The sequence below is a fragment of the Callospermophilus lateralis genome, chromosome 8 (genome assembly GCF_048772815.1).
Source record: "Callospermophilus lateralis isolate mCalLat2 chromosome 8, mCalLat2.hap1, whole genome shotgun sequence".
Classification (NCBI taxonomy): Eukaryota; Metazoa; Chordata; class Mammalia; order Rodentia; family Sciuridae; genus Callospermophilus; species Callospermophilus lateralis.
Window position 1 is genome coordinate 602119 of NC_135312.1, and position 15981 is coordinate 618099.

Here is a 15981-nt window from a genome sequence, read left to right on the forward strand (position 1 = left end):
AGGAAGATAAACATCTCCCGTGACACTGTTCCCTGGGGAGCTGGTTGCTGAAGGAGCATTACTCTTTGGCAGTACAAACATACCAATGTGCTTTGTTCCATTGCTGCTGCTGTTCTATGCTGACCTGCGACCCCATTTCACTGGCAGAGCCTCGCTGGGTCTTATGGTCTCCACAGCTGTCTTCCTGCCCATTTCCTGACTTACTCCCTGAGTCCCTGTTAGAAATACCAGGTGCCACAAGGAATCGAACGTGTGCTTGGAAGTGGATTGGCAAGGCTGACTTTACTTCTGCAGCAGGGCTGCTACCCAGCCTGGCTAGCAAGCACACCTGATTTTTTTTTTTTTTTGGTACAGGGGATTGAACTCAGGGGCACTTGACCACTGAGCCACATCCCCAGTCCTTTTATGTATTTTATTTAGAGACAGGGTCTCACAGAGTTGCTTAGTGCCTCGCTTTTGCTGAGGCTGGCTTTTTTTTTTTTTCACACATAAATTTATTTATTTACTCTAATTTGTTATACATGACAGCAGAATGCATTTAAATTCACAGTGTACATATAGAACACAATTTTTCAAGCCTCTGGTTGTTCACAAAATAGAGTCACACCATTCATGTCTTCATACATGTACTTAGGGTAATGATGTCAATCTCATTCTACCATCTTTCCTACCCCCATTTACCCTCCCTTCCTCTCCTTACCCTTTTCCCTATATAAAGTTCCTTCATTTCTCCCATGCTCCCCCGTTTTCCCATTTTGGATCAGAATCCACATATCAGAGAAAACATTTGGCCTTCGTTTGTTTGGGATTGACTTACTTCACTTAGCCTAACTCCAACTCCATCCATTTACCTGCAAATACCATGATTTTATTCTCTTTTAATGCTGAGTAATATTCCATTGCTTATATATACCACAGTTTCTTTCTCCATTCATCTACTGAAGGGCATGTAGGTTGGTTCCACAGTTTAGCTATTGTGAATTGTGCTGCTATAAACATTGATGTAGCTGCATCACTGTAGTAAGTCCTTTGTGCATAAACCGAGGAGTGGGATAGCTGGGTCAAACGGTGGTTCCATTCCAAGATTTCCAAAGAATTTTCATACTGCTTTCCATATTTGTTGCATCAATTTGCAGCCCCATGATGGTTGGATATATTTTAAGTGTAATTTTATTAAATATTAAAGCTGAAGAAAGCTTAGAGGCTTTAGAAAATCTAGTTCCTTAGAATTCTGAGAAGGGCGATTAGGAGTTGGGAAGGTTGGGAGATGAGGTCATACATGGGAATGTGTAAAGCCCAGCAGAGATTAGAGCTGGGACATTTGCAGTGCTCCCTCAGTGACTCTTGACATAACCTCTTCTTTCCATTGTGATTCCCTCATTCCGTCCTGTTCATCCAGTGAGAGCTAAGCCCATAACTGCCTGCTCTGACCGTTTCTACTGACTATGAAGGGGGCAGTTGGGTCCTCTATAAATCTGAGGCCTTAGCTATGACCTTAACACTCTTGCAAGTGTCTAATTTGTTTTCCTAAACAGCCATCTTGGGACATCGCCCAAAGAGCCACTTGTAGAATGATACTGAATTGGTATCTTTGGGGCAGCTAGGAAATTTGCATTTCAAGCAAGTTCTTAAGGACTCCTAACTCCTTTCCCCTTAGCACATGACCCTGCCCCTAACTTATGGGGAGTCCATAATTTGATAGGGTCAGCTTGCTGTCTGTAGGTATCAGACACTCAATGGGAGTCTATTGGATGAATCAGAGGATCCTGAGGCTGGCTTTGAACTCATGATCCTCCTGCCTCAGCCTCCAGAGCCACTGGGATTGCAGGCATGCACTACTGTGCTGGTAGTCCACCTAATTTTATCCTGAATGTAGTGCTGCTCTTGCTCTGATAGGAGGAGCTCAGGGTTGCAATCTACAAACTGGCTAATTTCAAAATTGGGGAGGGCAAAGGGAAGGATTATGGTTCAATTGGCTTCAACTGGATCTTTCATCCCAATTAAGGCTAAATACTATATTCTGAGAATGGGCCACTGGACTTTCTGTCTCTCACAAGTTCCCCCTTTTCTTCCTTTGGCTGCGTTTTCATTTTTGCTCTTGTGCCATCCATCCTAGATATATTGAGTGAAGTCACCCATGGTAATGAGTTCTCCCCTTTTAGGAGACCAGGTAGGCATCCTGGTGATGAGGAGCACTTGGTAAGGTCCTTTCCAACTCAGCTGTAGCTTGTCTTCTTTCCAGGTCTTGATTAAAACCAAGTCGCAGGCTGGAAGTGAACTGCCAACTCCAGAGGAGTCTGAGCAGCAGCTCAGGATAATCATACCAGGAAAAAAAAGCACAGACAGGTCTCAGATTGGCTCAGATCACACCTGTGACTGACAGAGCTTTTTGCAATATTTATCAGACACTCCTGTATAAAGACGCTTCCTTTATAACCTCCCAGTTTTACTTACTTTCAGGACTGACACAAATGTACATCTCAGGTAAAAGAACCTGTCTTATCTTTTAAATGTCCACATGCAGCTGTGCTTTGGTTATACTCTCCTGCTGGGTGTTTAAGACCAAGTTGGTCAAAATTGGCCTTTATTCCCTCTCTACTGTTAGAGTTAGCTGAGGTTTGTCAGGGATCACTCTTGGGAACTTGTGAAAAGCCTCTTGGCTCCTTTAGCTTTTCCTCCTCCAGTTGTGCCATCTGCCAGGATGGGCCAGGGTCTTGCTGACCACATGTGGCTTCCCTGGAAATATCAGAGACATTTCCCTCTCCAGTGACCCTCCTCTGCAGAATGTGCACTGGGTGGCTTCCTGTTCTCTAGGGTCCTCGTGATCCCCCAATTGGGAGGTCAGATGACTCACTGGAGTCACCCTTAGAAGGGTCCTGTCGTTCTCCTGGTTGACCTTGGAAGGCAAGACCCAGAATATTGGCTGCTTTTTCCTTGGCCCTTTTACTTCCTTGATTTTGGTCCTCAAGTTTTGGGTTGAAACATCCGGCAGGTCAGTTTCACCAGTCTTGGAGTAGGAGTACTGGGTTTTAACTTCAATGTCTATAATTTTATAGTTACCTCTTCCATTTAATTGTGGTCACTATTAGTACTGGAAGTACTAATACTTTATTAGTTCTCTAATATTATTAGTATTCTTCCAGTACTTCCAGTACTAATACTTTATATCCTATCTGACTTTACATGATGGCTTCTTGTCTCAAATTAACTCAGGCTGTTCTATCAAAAGTAGTACTTCTTCAAAACACTGGCAGGTTCTAGTTGTAAAGTTCTATAAGGAAAATACAAAATAAAATTAACAAGACATCAAAACATACTTAGTTTACATAACAGCTTTGAACCAAAAAACATAATTTTTATAAAAACACTAATATATCTTTGGTATATATTTTGCCTCCACAAAGACCTATAAATTTATCAACTCAATCACATTTGAGAGCCTTTACAAATTTTACTTTCTTTTGAAACTTTTACCTCCTTAGATACCTTTTATAATTTATCCAATTCTTTACATAAGCTTTATGTTTTATATTATATCTCCTGCTTATTTTTGAGATCTCAGTAAGCTTTACAACAAAAATCTACACTTTGAGCAAAAATTTACATGAGGTTAAGTCTAGCCTACTTTGGAGCCATCTTAACATGCAATAAGATGAGAGACTCAGGTGAGGCAGCCCCTTGACACATAACACAATACAGCATTATATCTGAGACATGAATTAAAAAAAAACTAAGAGAACTAACTTTATTTTTGTGGGAAAAGTAGCAAAATGCTTTCATGTTTCACAGTGTCAACCTTTAAACAAATCAGAGTCTCTTTATTGTCTTTCAAAAATGCATTTAAATTCCCATCTCAATGTTGAAAGTAAGACAAAATTATATGTTTGTGTGTGTGTGTAACTTTTGATAACAAGTTACCTTTATCCAGTTACAGAGCACTAAATGACATAAATAAATCCCCAGTTAAATTTGTTATTTCTATATAAATCTGAAGGAGATTACCTCTACATGCCACTTTAGTTTAGAGAATACCAGCTTGGTAAAGTGTTCCCCTAAGCTTTTAGTTGTATGCATTTCTCTAGTCACAAATATTTAGTGTGTCTGGCAAAACTGACTCGATTCATGTTTTAAAAATTTGTCGGAAAGACAATGATCCCCATTAATGCCTCTCTCTTAAAAAATGTATATACACATTATATAATATTATATGTTTTTTCTTCTTCCTGGGGCAAGTTATTACTTCCTCCTTAAACAAAATCTTGGTTGAGATAACGCTGATCACCTTTCTCAGGGTCCCTTTGGCCCAGATGGCTTTACTGTTAGTAGACCTCCAGCAAAGCAGTCTTTGTTTCCTTTTCCTGGGCAGCACTTGCAACTGAAGTTGTTGCTCTTTGGGTGAGAATGTTATCTGTACATCTAGTTCACATAACAAGTTTTATTTCAGGAGAGGGATGGACAATCTGGATATATATATATAAAAAAACCAAACAGTCTAAATCTTTTTCTCCCCAGGTTGCATTCAAGGGGTTGGAGCACAGGATATTGTTGAGCCTGACCTGTCTCCTTTATCACTATCATAATGCCATCAACTTTAAGTGAGTTCCCCACTGTCGACTATACTCAGATGCTCCTTTGGGGCCTTTTTATTACACGAGGCATGTTGATATTCAGTGGAGGAGGCCATTTTCATCCTTTAAGCTTTCTTGAAGATCCTTTTGCATAGGTTGCCAACAAAACATAAGTTGACTTTTGTTTCTGTTCCTCCTAAGCGTTATATATCATAATTGCACTATTAACTAGTCGTGAGGGGGTTATGTCAGTTTGTCCCCTTTGTCCAATGAAGGTCATATTGACCCTACAGAGACTATTAGGGACCTCTCTATATAGAAATCAGCATGGCCAAGACACAGATACCTGCATACATGGGGACTCCAGGAGGCCCTTGTATTTTAGCTCTGTGGACAGCAGGGAGGCTTCCACCCAGAAGTATCCCCTGGCCAAATGGGGCATCCTGCTAGATCTTAGAAGGGAAGACCATTTTTTATCCCCAGGTTATGGCCTAATAGTGCTGGAATCCATTGATATGTCCTTAGTGACTGGTAGCTTTCATCCTGAATAAGATAGGATAGTTAATCATCAGACACTCAGGGTAATGGCCTCCAATTAAGGCTTTTTCCAAAGGTAAAGGCTATCCCATGAAGTTAAACATTCCAGTCAATTCCTTTGTCCCAGAGCAGTGGTAAATGGGAAGGGGGTGAAACCAAATGAAGTTATAGAAAAATCCCAGACTTAAAGACTAAACGGGCATAGTCAATTAGAAAGTCATGGGCCAAGCTGATTGTCTTGGTGCCCTTCCAATGCCAGTAGATACAGAGTCCGATCATTAGCCCCAATTTTTTTAAATATCTGTTCAGCGCAGACTCTGATCAATGCTTTATCCAGCAGCCGTAAGTCCACAGGCCCGTACACCCAAGTGGGGGGGACCCTCTGTTAGGTTTCTGCCTCACACTGGAGCTCCATCCTCTCACACTCAGAAGAAGATGATACCTTGCTTTTTTTTATAGTATTTTAATAAAAACACAGCTTAAATTTTTTGTACACATATGGAATTATACCTGTTAAAATTTTGATTCTTAGTGACTTGGTTTTAGGTTAAGACCTAGAAATATGCAATCTTGAACCTTTTTATTTTTAACCAATTTATAAAAACATATTTAATTGACCCAAATATATGTTACCTTATGGAATTCAAGAAGCTAAGAATACTTGCATATACTTAGTTGATGTTTTAGTATTTTAACTTGTCAAATTAATCAGATGTCTCCTCTAACAAACACATTTATAAAGATTAATCCCATTTATGTTAAAACGAATTTATACATTTCTTACTTAGGCTACTCATGAAAACCAAGGTATCAAACAAGTCTAGTTAACATTTTAAGTCAGTATTTCTGCCAAAGAAAAACACTCAGAAGGGGTTAGAGTTGTGGCTCAGTGGTAGAGCACTTGCCTCACAAGTGTGAGGCACTGGGTTTGATCCTAGCACCACATAAAAACAAATAAAGGCATTGAGTCCATACACAACTAAAAAAAAAAAAAAAAAAAAAAAAAACCTTCAGAAGCAATGGACATTGCACTTAAAACATTTTATGGAAACCAACAGTCTAATTGGCTGGCCACCTAGAAGAACGTGTGAGTAGTAGTTTCAGAGGTATCTTTACTCTTACCAATTCAGATTTATCCTTTTTGTTAGTTTTTTTTTTTTTTAAGTAAAGTGAACTGAAAGGCATTTGAATCCATTCATTAAATGGATTCAAATACTCATTTACCTGTAAGCCAGTGTTGACGCTACGTATATGATATACACAAGCATGTATACAGACAGGACATACAGGTTGCAGGTATGCACAAACATCCATCAAACAGGCAGGAAGCAAAGACTTGGTGCCTCTTTACCAGATATTAAATCCCTACAAGTAGGAGGCAAAAGAACTATCAGACTTCAGCTTTTAGACATTAAAATAGACCCTGGCGCAGATTTTTTACAGTATTACCCAGACATGAAAAGGGTCTGTGCAGCCGTGGTGAACACTGAAATCAAAGGATCCGGTGGCCATGCATCCCCAGGGGACAGGTTAATCCCACAATCACTACTGTTTATTTTCCGTGCTTGCTCTTCTTCAAAGGAAAAGAAGATGGGATCTTTTCATTATTCTTCTATGTCCCCAAACCTAGTATTTTTATTCCCCATTTTTTGTAGGTTCCTATAATTAAGTTTCCCCCCCGTGTGGTCAACCACCACTTACTAGAGACTTCCTGCACCCCTCATTCCACTTTCCTGGGTATAGTCTTGTGTTTCTACGTAGAGGCTCTATCCCCCTTTTGGGGATTTTTGCATTCATGTCTCAGTCACACTCACACAACCTCCGGGATGTCCCAACCACCAAAGAGGTACTTTTTCGCAAGAACATATTTCCTCCTTGGTCCATGCAGAGAGTCACCTGGTTGTGGGGTGCTTGCTTGGGCCCTTCCCAGCACTGCTGGTCCACTTTCCATTTTGGGCTTATTGTCAGCCTTGAGGATTGTAGTTTTCTCCTCCACTCCAAGGCCACAACAATAAGGCAGCAGGACATGTCTCCTCTAAGGAGGTAGTTCCCATGACCCCTTAGGCAGTATATGGAGCCCTATGCCAGGCACCAAAACATGCAGAAATACTGGGGTGCCACAAGGAATCAAACATGTGCTCAGAAGTGGGTGGGCAAGGCAGACTTTACTTCTGCAGAAGGGCTGCTACCTAACCTGGCTAGCAAGCCCCCCTTGGCAGGGCAGTCCACCTGCATTTATCCTGAACATATCACTGCCTCTTGCCCTGCTAGGAGGAGCTCAGGGTTACAGTCTACATGATTGGCAAAGGGAGTGGGTATAGTTAAAATGGCTACCATCAGATCTTACCAATTAAAGCTAAATACTGTATTCTAAAAATGGACCACTGGACTTTCCACTCTCACACTGGAACATGGGTCAACCACGGCTCTGCTGTGCTTCTCATTCTGCCACCACTGCTCCAGGTCTGCTCTCAGGGACAGCTCCTTTTGCAGGTCACATTCTCTTGTGTGAATGACAGCTCTCAGCTAGATGTTCACTGTCAGCATCCCAAATACTTGTGTGCTAAACAGAGTAAATGACCAGGAAATTCCTCCATCCTTCCCACCCTGCTGGGCTGCACAGAGCAGCCCTTCAGCTTCCTGCCCAGTGCTGGAAGCCTAGTGGGCACCGTGGGCTGTGGGGATACCCTGGGTCAGTGGGAACACAGGACTCCTGCCTGGCATGCTCCTCCTTTCAGGCCTTCCTTCCCAACCCAGGCAGTCTTCATGTGTCTGCACAGTGCTGGGCTAAGGCTTGGGACCCTCTGTGCATCTTCAGAGCTCCAGCAGGACAGATCTCCCTCTCCCAGCCCTGTCCTATGGGACACAGTTGGGCTTCCCTAAGGCTTTTCCTCACTGTTTCTCAGGGTTATAGGCCTGGTTGCTGATGTCCGAGGTCCTAAAGCTGTCTCTGAGAGCAGACCTGTTGTTTGATCTGTTTTGTCCACTGTTTTAGTTGCCACAGTGAGAGGCTGATGGCACCAGGGCTGCAGCCGCAGGGAGGAGGACAAGAGCTCTGCCCACTGCCTGTGAGAATGTCCTCCCTGTCGTCACTGCTGCCCACCAGAGCTCTGCTTTGTTATTCTATATTTCATGAGGGGGTTGGGGCAGATCCAAAAACTCCCACTTCTGTCACAATCGTCCCCAAATCCACAGGATTCTGACATGGGCAATTGCATGGCATATTCACTAGCGCTCAGGCAGGTGCAACTGCTGCACACCTGGGTGCATCTCACACCTCTGAATGGTGTGCCTTGGAGGTCACTCTAACAGTATGACTGCATCTTTCACTCCTTCCTTTTACAACTGTAGGTGCCCAAGGTGTGCAGGTTTGATCATTTTCCAATTAATCCCAGGTAGATAAACACAAAGATAGTTTTCTGTCTTTTTTTCCCACTATAAATTTTGCCACAGGTTGGATGCAGTGATCACACACCTGTAATCCCAGCAACTCAGGAGGCTGAGGCAGGAGGATTCGAGTTCAAGGTCAGCCTCAGCAATTTAACAAGACCTTGTCTCAAAAAATAAAAAGGGCTGGGGATGAAGCTCAGAGGTGGCATGCCCTGGTTCAATCCCCAGCACCAAATGAACTGTAAACCATGCTGCAGTTTACAGTCTTGCTCTGTGTGCAGTTTTTCTGGTGTGTCATGGGGTACACTCTTCCCTGGAGAGAGCTGGGCTAACAGTTAGACTCCTGTGTCACTTGCTGGATGCCGCCAAGCTCCCCTCCACTCAGCACTGACACACTCGTGTCCTGGTTCTGGGTCTTGACAATAGGGTATTGACACTGGGGATTTTGTCAGATGAGCTGGGGGGTTAGGGGGGTGGTGGTAAGAAGACATCTGGGGGGAGGGAGGCACAGTGTGGGAGCACGTCCAGGAGCATGGAGGAATTGAGTTCCAGGGACAGGGGTGGTGCACAAGGCAGAGCAGCCAGTGAGTAGCTTGGTAGAGCTGGCATACTTGGACCCAGGTGCCTAGGGATCAGCTTTTTGATTGCTCATCTCAGGATGGCCTGGGGTCAGGAACTAGGGTTTTTCCAGGAGAGCAGGACACTGTCAAATGTAGGGGTTATGGAGGTGGAGTTAGCCCTGGGAAGTCCTGGTGATCTGGACCAGGGCACTTGTTGAGTAGGGTCCTGGGGATGGGGGAGAGAAACTGATGGGTTTGAGAGAGAACTTGCAGAGAAGTGTGGGATCAAGAAAACTCGATTCTTCCTGCTCTGTAGAGCCAGATGCCTCACCAAGGGTTTGTGGGTCACTGGAATGGTTCCTCAAAATGAGACTTGATCACAGGAGGCCAGGCCAGCACTCTGGAAGGCTGGTCATAGACAGGAATGAGGACCCCTCATCCACAGGGAGGAGGGCCTCCCCTCCCCACAGTCTGACCTGGAGCCATGATTCTAGAGTCCATCTTTACACACATTTACTTTGTGGGCTGGGATGTGTGTAACCCTGTGAACTCACCACCAAGACAACACAGGTTCCCATCCTCCTTTGGGGTTCCCCACCCTCAGGCTTCTGCTGAGTGAAGCCCTGGAGGGTTCTGAGCAGAGGAGGGATGCCCTGGATAATTTTTTATGAGTCTGTATATCATGTTGAAAATGGGTACAGAGCAAAGGACAGAAGAGGGAAGCTACTCACTACTCCAGGGGGTTGAATCAGGGTGGAGTCAGGGGTCACACGGCCAGATCTGATGGGCTCTGGTAGGTCAGCAGAAGGCTGGTGTAGGCACAGAGAAAGATGGTAGAAAGGCCCCATGTCTTGTCCTCAGCGTTGGCAGGGGTGGGATGAGGGCATAGTCTCTAAGGATGACCTGGAGTTGTCGTGCTGTAAAGATCTCCTGGTGGAAAAGTGGATGGCTATACACAAGAGCTGGGCTCAGAGTAGTGGCCTTGGTGCTGCTGGTGAGATGAGGTCACCTGGAAGAGCAGCTGGCAGCCCAGGTGTTGGATGAAGGGACCTTGGGCCTGGAATGAATTCTCAACACAGTTTCACCTGTAGCCGACAGACAGAAAGTCATGGGGGCCATCTGTCCACAAGTTAGAAAACTTCCTGGGGTCACTCTGTCCTCAGCCCAGGACTGCTCTTGGCCTGCTCATTTGTACCTCTATGCTGCCCCCAACACCAAGGCTCTGCCTCCCTCCCCCACTTCCACACCCCTGCATCAGGACCCTTCCTCCCATGACAACAAAGGGCCTCCTGCTCTTCAGAGTCCGGCTGCCACACCTGGGCCCAGGTCCCACGTCTATGCAGCCTTCCCTTTTCTGCAGTATGGCCAATCTGTCCTTCTAGTCAGCTGTCCCCGCAGCACCACAAGGCCACCAGAGTTCCCACCCAGAAAGAAAGCAGTCCTGTTTGCCCCTCACCTCCCCTGGACAGAGCCCCATTTTGTTGCTTTCCTTTACAGCAAAAGACCTTAAAATGTGTCTATACTCACATCTGCACTTTTCGAACCTTCCATGATCCAGTTTCCACACTATGATGCATCCATACTGCTGCCAAGGCCTCTAAAAGCCCCATGGGCATTCTCAAACACCCCCAGCAGCTAACTCATGCCAGACCCGCCCACAGGCAGTGGCTCTGCCCTGGGCTGCTCCAGCTGGGTCTTTCCTGTGGGCTCCTCCAGGACTCCAGGACTCCATTTCATATAGTCACCTCAGTGGTCACTCCTTTGACCAACCATTTCCAGGTGTTACAAGCTAAGGAGTTTCACAGACTCAATGCCCACGTCTACTGGTCACCCACAGGGGCATTGCTGACCCACGCCCAGCTCTGCCCCGTGTGCTCCCACACCCCCAGACCACCTGATTCCTGCTCCCTACGCTCTAATCCCAGCCCTAACCTTAACGCCTGCAGTTACAGAGGAGCTCCAGCGACCCCTCCGAACCCAGGATGCGCGGAGCTCCCTGCAGCGAACCTCACCACCCCAGACTCCAGCTGAGCTCCTTTCCTTCAGTCCTTTCCTTGCCCCAGCCCCATGCGGAAATCCACTCAGCGTGCCACTCAGTCTCCTAAAGACACTACACTTCCTTTTCCCTCTTGCTGCCCCCTCCCACTACAGTGAAGACCCTAGAGGGCGTGAACTTCTCGGTCACTGCTCACGGTTCTAGGGTGGGTCTCGCACAGGTCGACAAGCAGAGGAGCTGTGGGGTGAGCCCAGCTGTTTCAGGTCGGTGAGACCGAAGGGAGGGGCCCTGTGGGTCTGCGGCTTACAGCGCACCTGCCACGTTCAGAGCAGGGAGCCCCGCCCAGCGCCACACCCCAGCAGGTCAGCGTCCAGCGCCGCACGCCGACCCGCAGCGTGCCCGGTGCACTCCGTCCACGCCCCGCCCAACCACGCCCGACGGTCCCCGCCCCTTACCCTGTGGCCCCGCCCCGGCCCCGCCCCTCCTATCGCGCCAGCCGCTAAGGCCGAGCGCGGACCACACGCGCCTGCGCCCTCAGGCTCCGCCCGGGACCGCCCCCTCCGGGCCCCGCCCCCGCTCGGCCGCGGGGTGGGAGCCGAGCCGCGCACCGCGCATGCTCCAGGCGCGGCGCCCCCGACCCGGCGCTCGGCTCAGCTCGGGCATTTCCGCCTCTTTGTTTTAAACTCCGGACGGCTTTTTTCTCCTCCTCTGGGGGGGACCCGGAGGGAGCGGCGCCCCCTCCCCCTCCCGGCGAGCCCCCGCGTGCGCCCGCTCGCCCGCCGCCCGAGACGCAGGTCAGTGAGCCCGCCCCGCCCGGCCTGGGCCCGCGCGCCCGCTCCTCAGGCCGCGGCCTCGGCCCGTGTCCGGCTGAGGGCTGCGAGCCCGGCGCCGCTCGGCCGGCCCGAGGAGGCGGGATCCCGAGGGCCAGGAGGCGGCCGGGACCCTGGAGGGCCGGACTCCAGGCCAGGTTGGACCCGGGAGGGCAGGACCCCTAGACGGCTGGACCCATGGAGGGCAGGACCCTGGACCAGGCTGGACTGCAGACCGGGCAGGAGCCCAGGAGGACAGGACCCTGGAACAGGCAGAATCCCGGGAAGGCAGGATTCCAGGATTCCAGACCAGGCAGGATCCGGGGAGGACAGGACCTTGGGCCAGGGTGGACCCAGGGAGGCTAGGATCCTTGAACAGACAGGAGTCCTACCAGTCACTGAAGGGCCGTTCATTGAGGAGGGTCAGTCCTTGGGACCAGGGAAGACCCACAGAGTTTTGGGATCTCAGAACATGCCATTCAGGAGAGTTCAACCCCAGGACAGGTCACTGAAAAGGACTGGGATTCCAGGATGGGCCACCAGGGACAGTCAGTCCTGGGGACCTGAAAGTCTGGGACTCTGGGAAGGATCATTGGGGAGGACTTGACCTCAGGACCAACAGGACCCAGAGAATGCCAAGAAAACTGAAGAGTGTCTAACTCAAGACAGGTCATAGAGGAGGGCCAGGATCCTGGAACAAAGCCACAGGAAGGTCAGGACTCTGGGAAAAGCTCACTGGGAGGACTGGGGCACTCAGACTGGCCCCAGAGGTCCACAGCCCTGATGCAGGCCTGTGAGCACTTTGGGGACCCTGAGGTGGCCTCTTGTCCCCATGAGGCAGGACCCTGAGTCTATACCTGAGAAAAGTTCATGACACGGACAGACTCTAAGTCCTCTCATAGAGGACCCTGACAAGAAGTAAAACTTTAAGACAGGTCCCCAGGGTGGCCTGGGACTCTGAGCATCTAGACTGGGTTGGAAGTGCTGAGCCTTCAGTGGGATCCAGAGGTGTCCTAAATCTGTCCAGCTCACCACCTGGCTCCCTGCTATGCAGGTGCAGACATGTGGGATCCTGCTCACCTGAGCCCCACAGGTTCAAAAGGCTCTTTTCACAAGATCCTGAGCACCCTGACATCATGAACTCTTGGGCTGGGCCCAAGACCTATAGCAGGTACTACCCGGAAAGGGACCTGGAGGCAGGTGCAAGGCAAGGTTGGGGCTCATCCTTCTGGCTCTGGGACTCAGGTTTTCAGGGGAATTTCTCATCCAGGGGTGCTCTGTGCCACTGACTTGGAAAGCTGCCTCCTGTTGCTCTTAGCCTCTCCTTTGGCGATGCTGTCCTTTCCTTGTCTTGACCCCAGGATTACCCTCTTGTCCCTCCCCTAATCCTTCTCAAGGTTGTACAGGTGTATCCTGAGTCTAGAAATGTCTCCAGTGTCCGGGGGACTTCAGGAATGGGTGGAAGGGTGGGTTGCAAGCTGGGGCAGATGGCTTTGGGCAGGAAAGCTGGACAGCAAGGTTGCGTGGGAGAGCAAGTCAGAGGCTTGTTCCACTCCAGGAGAGGAGGGCATTGTTGGATCTTGGGGAGGGGGTCTTTCTTTCTCTGAAATCTTCCACGGAACTGACCATGAAAAGTGGGTGCAGCTTTTATGCTGTGAGAGGTATTCATGGGCCAGCAGTGTGCTGCACTTGAGTAGGGCAGTCTCCCTGTGTGTTCTCTGAGAATGGAAAGTCCAAGGGCAGGTACTTGGCTCTACCTAGCACCTGAAGCCTGCCTGGTGTGGGCAGCAGGCAGCATATTACTGAAGAGTGGGTGCCAGAGAAGAGTAGAAGGCAGGTGCACCTGTAGGTCAGCTGCAAACTGAGGGTGAGGTGTGAGTCTCAAACTCTGGGCTCCTGAGAGATGCTTGAACTGGTCAATTCCATTTTTTCATCTTGAGCCACAGTCAGTTCTGGTTACTCAGGAGAAAAACCACCTTAGGTTCCTAGCACTGAACATCAACCCCTCTGTGTCCCTGCATGTCCAGCGTGCATTGCCAAACATAACTGCATTTGGGACTTTGTCCTTGGTGCTTACTTTTGACTTGTTCTTTTGACATACTCTTTTTACTGTGGTTAAAACTTAATTTGCCTTTTGAAGTTTTGAAAAGACACGCAAACCTGAGTAAGTGTTCAGAGCCTACATTTTCCTTTTTGTATTTTTGAAAGTGTGGTAGTGCTGAGTGGTTTTATTTTATGTCATCATGCAACTGTTTTCCCCGGAACTTAGTTCTCTAAGCCAACCGTCAGTTATGATCCTACAGCCTCTGGGTCAAGAACGCAAGGTGGCCGGCCAGGTCTTCTGGCTCAGCACCCACAGGCCTACAGTCAGGTGCTGGCTGGGCACCTCCCCTAGGGGCCACCCACCTCAGACCTCTCCCATGCTGCCTGCAGGAGAGGCCAGCTCTTCCTGTAGGCCTCTCAGAGGAGCTGAGAAGGAGTGGGGAGGGGAAGGAGACCACTGGCTTTGCAGCCTACCTTGGAAGTGGTGTCCCATAACTTTGGTGAGTTCTTTTTGTTAGAAGTGAGAAGTGAGGCCCTGTGCAGACTTGAGGGGAAGGGGCCCCTCAGGTGGTGCAAGGTGGGTGGACTCTGCAGCAGCATTGTGAGATGGCACTTAGCTGGTTTCATAAGTGATATTTGAAAAGCTCCCATAAGAAGTTAAGAACCATATTGGTGGAATGGGGGCTCCAGCTTGGCTGTGCTGCCTGGGATCTGGCACATAACGAGAGATGAGTCATGGACAGAAGAGATCCCTAGGTGTCAGCTTGCCCTCAGGAGTTGTGAGGTTACAGAGCGGTGGGGTCCTTGGTTGCCCAGTTGCAAGGGTTTCAGTCTCCCACAGTCTCACTGGTATTTCTACCATGATCTGGTCCAAAGAAAGAACGTTGTGAGAAGTGTTTGTCTCAACCATTTAAACATGGAGAAAGTTTCTCCTGTCATTGTGGACCTTGTGCACTTGTTTTATGTGTCCTCTTCAAAGTAGTATACGAGGTGTGGCATCTCTGAAATGGAGTGTTTGTCTTCTGTGGGCTCCCTGGCCAAGGCCTGCCCAGGGGGAGCCTAGATCCAGAGCTGCACCTTGGCACCCGTTCAGGGTTGCCCTGGACACGGGCCCACTGGCCACCTTTCACCTGTCTGCTGTCTCTAGACTTGGGGTATTCCACCCAGGGCTGCTGGGTGAGGAAGGACTCTTCGCTGTTAACTGGAATTGTGTAAGTGGGTTGTTTGGACCATAAAGCAAGGCTCATTTGGGTCTACCTGTTGTTCTTTATTAAACGGCAGGATTGTTATTCATTTGCAGCCTTATTTGTTTGATATTCAGATATCAAATTTGATATTGGATTTTAAGTTGAAGCTGTAATTTTCCTTTACTGTGAAATGTTGAGGTTCAGGGACAGTTTTCTAGTGTCTTGTGATATGTGCTGCTCGTATTACAAAAATGCTGCACAATTCATTGGGCTTCAAAAATTGGAGCTAGTCTTCAGTTCTACAAGTGGGCAGTTTATCATTAAATTTAAAAAGTGTGAGGCCTTTAAAAATAAGAACAAACTCTTTTTTTTAATCTGAGTTTCTTCCTACAGCCGTGGACTTAAGGACAGGATGAAGAGCAGGAGTGAATATTCGCCCCCTGAGTCAAGCAGAACCCCACCTCTGGGAGTGAGCTCACCAGGAGTGGGAACTCCTCCATAGTGATCAGGCCAACTTGCTGTTTTGAAGAGAAACTCTAGCATTTAAGTGAATGTACAGGTTAATTTGTCTATTTTTTGGATAAATTCATTGATATTTGCTGGATTTGGTAGATATTTATAAGAAGCATGTGAACACTAGAAAGGGGTCGATAGGTAGCCATGAAGCCCCACTGCCTATGGGTCCTGGGGGTCCTGCAGGACTTGAGGGGGCCCCTGGGTCTCGTGGGGGGTCTGGAGGTCCATGGGTCTTGTCAGCTACTCCATCTTCTGGTTCCTAGGAGGGTTTGGCCTGTATCCAGTGACCATGTGGATGCTCCTGCGGGACACCTCTGTGGCCCAGTTCTGAGGGTCTTGTACATATCACCCTGTTTGCCAAAGTCAACTAGGACA

The 15981-nt window shown here is 48.2% G+C and overlaps 1 protein-coding gene and 1 long non-coding RNA gene across 4 annotated transcripts in view; one reads left to right on the forward strand and one right to left on the reverse strand.

Moving 5' to 3' along the window:
* Positions 1–526: 526 nt before the first annotated feature.
* LOC143406013 (uncharacterized) lies at positions 527–10134 on the reverse strand. Its single transcript, XR_013092152.2, has 3 exons — positions 9787–10134; positions 6330–6470; positions 527–3271 (listed from the first exon to the last, which is right to left on the reverse strand). It is a non-coding gene; the product is annotated as an uncharacterized LOC143406013 (long non-coding RNA).
* A 1484-nt stretch (positions 10135–11618) lies between these two features.
* The window catches only part of Pcgf3 (polycomb group ring finger 3), a 34900-nt gene continuing 30537 nt past the window's right edge, over positions 11619–15981 (forward strand). The window contains exon 1 of one of the 3 annotated variants that reach the window (XM_076865334.2): positions 11619–11845. The gene's annotated coding sequence lies outside the window, so the exon portion shown is untranslated. Of the gene's footprint in view, positions 11846–11985; positions 12019–15981 lie in introns of those variants that run through there. The other 2 variants (XM_076865333.2, XM_076865335.2) reach the window with 2 other exon arrangements.